At 31.0% G+C, this 6375-nt stretch overlaps 2 non-coding genes across 2 annotated transcripts; one reads left to right on the plus strand and one right to left on the minus strand.

Annotated features, from left to right (window-relative positions):
• The first annotated feature begins 585 nt into the window (after window positions 1-585).
• On the plus strand, window positions 586-669 carry TRNAY-GUA (transfer RNA tyrosine (anticodon GUA)). Its single transcript has one exon. It is a non-coding gene; the product is annotated as a tRNA-Tyr (tRNA).
• Window positions 670-4143: 3474 nt separating this feature from the next.
• On the minus strand, window positions 4144-4215 carry TRNAC-GCA (transfer RNA cysteine (anticodon GCA)). Its single transcript has one exon. It is a non-coding gene; the product is annotated as a tRNA-Cys (tRNA).
• Between the last annotated feature and the right edge of the window lie 2160 nt (window positions 4216-6375).

Here is a 6375-nt window from a genome sequence, read left to right on the forward strand (position 1 = left end):
CAATTCCCGAAGGGTACTAGCCTTCGTATTATTTAAATAAAAAAAGAATAAAATAAAAAAAGAATATTTTTTTTTCTAATATTTATTATTTTTGTTTATTTTAGAGGTTTCCTCTAATCACTACTAATCACTATTTTCATTTGATATTCTATAATATAAGTAATATAACTATATATTCCAATTTGCAAATTTATGTATATTATTTAAATGAAATAAATAAAAAAAAATGCAATTTAAAATAAAATAATTTCTATATAGAATTATATGGGGAATGGTGATTAGAATGAACGATTCATAAATAGAAATCACAAATAAAAAAATTTCGATGGAATAATGAAAGAAAGAAAAATACGTCGAATTGCATCATATTAGTCCATTATATTTATTTTATATTGACAATTTCAAAAAACTATTCATACTATGATCATAGTATGATGGCAGTCGGGCAAGTATGCCCCCATCGTCTAGTGGTCCAGGACATCTCTCTTTCAAGGAGGCAGCGGGGATTCGACTTCCCCTGGGGGTAGGGTACTACGAAAGGAAGTTGATCATGGATTATCAACAAGCTTGGAATTGATTCTTCCCGGGTCGATGCCCGAGCGGTTAATGGGGACGGACTGTAAATTCGTTGGCAATATGTCTACGCTGGTTCAAATCCAGCTCGGCCCAATATATCGCGTATCCACCATAAAATGATATAACCTATTTGTCCTTCTACAGAAATACTTGACTTGATATGAAAGAATAAAAAAAAAAACTCTTTTTTTATTCATTGACAGATTGATAATCAATCAATTTTACAATAACGAAAAAATAAATATTAATCCATGCTTCTCACACTAAAGTCCATGTCTCCGCGCATATCAATCTATTACTTTATTACTCGCGTCTCTGTCTGGTAGAATATGACAATTCGAATCAAAAATCTACATAGAAAGGTTTGAAGGAAATTAAATCAACAACATATGTTGTACACTTTATTTCCCTGGGATTGTAGTTCAATTGGTCAGAGCACCGCCCTGTCAAGGCGGAAGCTGCGGGTTCGAGTCCCGTCAGTCCCGATGGATCCAAATCCAATAAAAAAAAAATACATCAATTAATCTCTTCCTTTCCTGTGAAAGAGAGAACAAATAACATAACTGAATTTTATTCCAAACGGGATCTCTCTTATTTTTTTTCCACATTTTTCAACAAAAAAATATGGGAATTTTGATTTCTTCAACGAGTACTAATTGATGGGAGAAAGACATATGTGCCATATGTGAATTACCACAATTATTGGTAGCATCATATTCAGGATTCGAAGGCGTACTGGGTCTAGTTGATTACGCCCGATTTTTCTAATGAAATAGAGTACTATACGTTTCCGGAAAGCACATACATAAAGGGAATTTGGACGATACAAAATAAAGTTTACATAGTAAACTTTGATCTAATTTTTCGTCTGAAAGCAAAATATATCCGTTCTGGCTCCGATTTTTTGTAACCTCAATTAGTAAATTCAATTACTAATTTGAATTTGAAATAATCTATCTTATTAAAATTTAACACTTAACTTTTGATATATACGTCCCACTACTAATTCAAGGAAAGAGGATATTAATACAAACAAGGATCCCATCTATCTCTCTTAGTGAGGTAATTAAGAATTTTTGAAAGTTTAAGTTTCGTTTTTATTTCTTTTTTTTAAGAAGATTTTATAAGTACAAAAAAAGGAAGGAGTTTAGTTCGAACCTACCTCCTTTTCCTTTTTTGAATTTCGCTGCTATTCTTTGCTTGAGTTTGTTTATAAACAATGTAAGGGTAAAGGTAGGTCTGATGAGACTTCATCAGATGATTGCATTGAATAAGAGGGCAGTAGATTATAGAAAAGAAAGAATGCAAAAAATTATAAATAAAAAAAAGTAACGAAATTCTTGATTGCATCAGGAATCCCATTTTGTTTAAATTCGGTATGGATAAAAGATCTTCCTATGTTATACTATTCAATTCTCGACGATGAATCGATTTGATAGCTCCGATATTGTTATTCATGATATTTTAATACGATTCGATATCATCGAGATGCAACGCATCCCCTTGAATTTACAAGCGAAACATTTATCATCTCTATGGGATTAAATCCCGAGTTATTGCGAATAAAAAATGAAACGATGATATTATGGAAGTAAATATTCTCGCATTTATTGCTACTGCACTGTTCATTCTAGTTCCGACCGCCTTTTTACTTATAATATACGTAAAAACAATCAGTCAAAGTGATTAATTTGAATTAACCTTGACGTTTTAGTTCTTATCAATGATTGAAGATAAGAAAAATGAAAAGCATTAAAATTTCGCGTCTTAAATGAAATTGGCGGACTAGAATTATCAGTATTCTACGAGAGAAGTATTCGATAAGATCCGATAGTATGGTAGAAAGAAATATATGAATCCTTCTACCATACTATCTATTATTGTTATTGAAGTGTATAAATATAAAATTGTACTCTATAAAAATAGAGGTTGAATATCGATCAATTTGAATATAGATGAATATACAATATATATCTTTCTATTTATATATAGATATCATATCAATTACATATATGTAATATTAATCTAATATACATAGTGGCCCAATTCTATTTCTTTGCTTCATAATTCATGTTGATTAGAATGAATCTGAAATCAAATAATCGAAAGGCCACTAATTTTTTTTTAGCATTCGAAAGAAGTAATTGATTGAGCAGTTGACAGATGATCCAGGAGTTCGGTTCCATGGGAACTTTTTATCTTCGGATTTCGAAAAGAATTAGCAAACCCCATTTTTTATTTAACGTTTGAAGCATGATATGAAATGAGTTCCCTAAAACAAGAAAAAATCCTATTTTGAAAATAACTAAAATACTAATAATAATAAATAAAAGAAGTGGTAAGCACGTAATATGTGGGTGGCTACCCCGAGGTACTATCTTATTATGAGGTAGTATATTATTATGCGTAGTATCTCATTGGACAACCACTATGTCTATGTTCTTTCGTGTTGAAAGTATGGATCCACTTAAAAACTTATAATCCGAACTCTTTTTTTTTTTACTTTTCAAAATAAAAGAAAAAAAGTTTTGCAGAACGATCTATAAAATAAACCCAAAAACAATACAGTTTTATTTTTCAATTAGTAGTACTTCTAGAGTCCACTTCTTCCCCATACTACGAGGGAAAGAGAAAATGTAAAGACTACCATTAAAGCAGCCCAAGCGAGACTTACCATATCCATGTGAATTATGTCCCCTATCTCTATGAATATAAAAGAATTATTCCATTATTGCTCACTAATAATTATTATTCACTAATAATAGTGGAATCACTAGCGCATAGTCAAAAGAGATTCGGGCACAACACCATTGATGAAACAATACAAAAAATCGAATTATCCCAAGTTATTATATGATTTCTAGTATAATCGAAAAAATTCAGTACAAATAAATAAAAGAGGCAGAAAAACTCTTGGAAGTATCAAAAGAATGTTAGTAACATGTAGGAATAATAAGGACCTAGTCTTTCTTTTGTTGTCCTGCATTTCATTACATTAAGTAAAAAGTCTCAAAATAGAGAATCAAGATAGTATCTATCACATAACCCTACTATTATTCCTTTCTCATTTGATCTAATCTTTACTGTCCCCCCGATTGTTTCATAGAGACAATCGGAAGATGGGATGGCCTATTACATGCGTGGTTAGAGCTTATCGAAAAGAAATAAGTTCTTTTTTTAAGATTAAAATAAAAAAAAAAGCCAATTATTCATTCAATATAATATTGATTGAATGCTCGAGTACTCAGATACTTTCATGAGTCCGTATATCAAGTATCTTCCTCCTTTCCGTAAGGAAAAATGAAATTATATTCCCTAATTCAAGACCCAATGAGTAGACACTACATTAGTAGTCGAAGGGCTATCATCTCAAGATTTAACGATTATTTTTCATTACTCTACTAAATTCTGGAAACGAAACCTATACGCAAGGATTTATAACATTGTTAGAGAACCCCAACGATGCTTAGAATCAAGCAAATCTAAAGATGCTTTTCTTCTAAAAAAAATGATAAAGTTATATCAGCAAAACAGAAGAGGGTATTTTGATTCTTTTGTTTGTTGCTGAGGCGACACCCGGATTTGAACTGGGGAAAAAGGGATTTGCAGTCCCCCGCCTTACCGCTCGGCCATGCCGCCAAAACGATACAAAATATTGGATTGGCTCTATCTCTTAGATAGATAGTATCTTACAACACACAATATCTAAAACGAAAAACCGCAAAACTTTGCTTTTTCTATTGAAAAAAAAATGTGGATTTTCATTCACAAAAGCAAAAAATCAGGACAAATGGGAACCGTTAACTTTAACTATTGACTGTGAATTCATAAATGATTCTTGGATTGAAATTGCAAATTCGGTTTCCCTAATGATATAAGAAAAACAATCCAAAAATGGATACCTTACCTAAATAAATAAAAATTGATAGATAACTAATCATTACTAATCCATCCGTATTGATTCGTTTCCATAACCATAAAAAAATCCTTATTAATGACAATTTTAATAGCGATTATGAGTATATGTAAACCCCAGAACATAAACGATTACTATTATCTAAATCTAATATCTTATATATATATAAGATGTTTATAGGAAATGTTCGGAATTCTGTTTTTAGAATTTTTTTTTCATTATCATTAAATAGAAAATATAAATTTTTGATAGAGTACGACATGTGATGTTCCCCATAGAACTGTAATAAAGGAGGCGATATATATAACTAACTATATATATATATCTGCACATGTTTATTAATAAATACAAGTCCTTATACATACTTCAATCGCATTCTACGAATTCTACTAAAAAAAATATAGGTATAGGTAAAATATCTCTCTTCTATGCGAATTTTTTTAACAGTGAAATCTACGAAAAAGTTCCCATGTTGTTAAATAAAAAAAATTCTATATTGTTTCTTCAGATCAAATCCCGAATCTATTTATAGTACCCAATCCGATTGGAATATCATAATAATGGTAGAAATTGACTCACTTTTGTTTTGATATAGATATTTTATACAAAACTCCATAATTCTAAATAGAATTTACCAATTCATTTGTAGTTGTTGCAAATTCCAATTTAATTTGAGTATCAAAGTCTCTTTATTCCTACGTTCATATGTATTTCATGCATTACATCTATTACACCTATGAAGTTAGGTAAAAATTTCATGTGATTCAGTAAACATAATATAAATTCCATCATTGCTAGATCGATCCATTTTAAGCAAATAATGGGATTTTTTTTATAAATGGGAAAATAAATAAAATGCTTGGGGGTGGAAATGAGAGAATGTCTACAATACCTGCGTTTAATCAGATACAATTTGAAGGGTTTTGTAGGTTCATTGATCATGGCTTAACAGAAGAACTTTCTAAGTTTCCAAAAATTGAAGATACAGATCAAGAAATTGAATTTCAATTATTTGTGGAAACATATAAATTGGTAGAACCATTGATAAAAGAAAGAGATGCTGTATATGAATCACTCACATATTCTTCTGAATTATACGTATCCGCAGGATTAATTTGGAAAACCCGTAGGGATATGCAAGAACAAACAATTTTGATTGGAAACATTCCTCTAATGAATTCCCTGGGAACTTCTATAGTAAATGGACTATACAGAATTGTCATCAGTCAAATATTGCAAAGCCCCGGTATCTATTACCGGTCAGAATTGGACCATAACGGAATTTCGGTCTATACCGGCACCATAATATCTGATTGGGGAGGAAGATTAGAATTAGAGATTGATCGAAAAGCAAGGATATGGGCTCGTGTGAGTAGGAAACAGAAAATATCTATTCTAGTTCTATCATCAGCTATGGGTTCGAATCTAAGAGAAATTCTCGAGAATGTTTGCTACCCTGAAATTTTTTGTCTTTCCTGAATGATAAGGAGAAAAAAAAAAATTAGATCAAAAGAAAATGCCATTTTGGAGTTTTATCAACAATTTTCTTGTGTAGGCGGAGATCCGGTATTTTCTGAATCCTTATGTAAGGAATTACAAAAGAAATTCTTTCAACAAAGATGTGAATTAGGAAGGATTGGTCGACGAAATCTGAACCAGAGACTTAATCTTGATATACCTGAGAACAATACATTTTTGTTTACAGCGAGATATATTGGCAGCTGCAGATCATTTGATTGGACTTAAATTTGGAATGGGTACACTTGACGATATGAATCATTTGAAAAAATAACGGATTCGTTCTGTTGCGGATCTCTTACAAGATCAATTCGGATTGGCTCTAGTTCGTTTAGAAAATATGGTTAGAGGAACTATATGTGGAG

The sequence above is a fragment of the Cucumis melo genome, unplaced genomic scaffold (assembly GCF_025177605.1).
Source record: "Cucumis melo cultivar AY unplaced genomic scaffold, USDA_Cmelo_AY_1.0 utg002205l, whole genome shotgun sequence".
Classification (NCBI taxonomy): Eukaryota; Viridiplantae; Streptophyta; class Magnoliopsida; order Cucurbitales; family Cucurbitaceae; genus Cucumis; species Cucumis melo.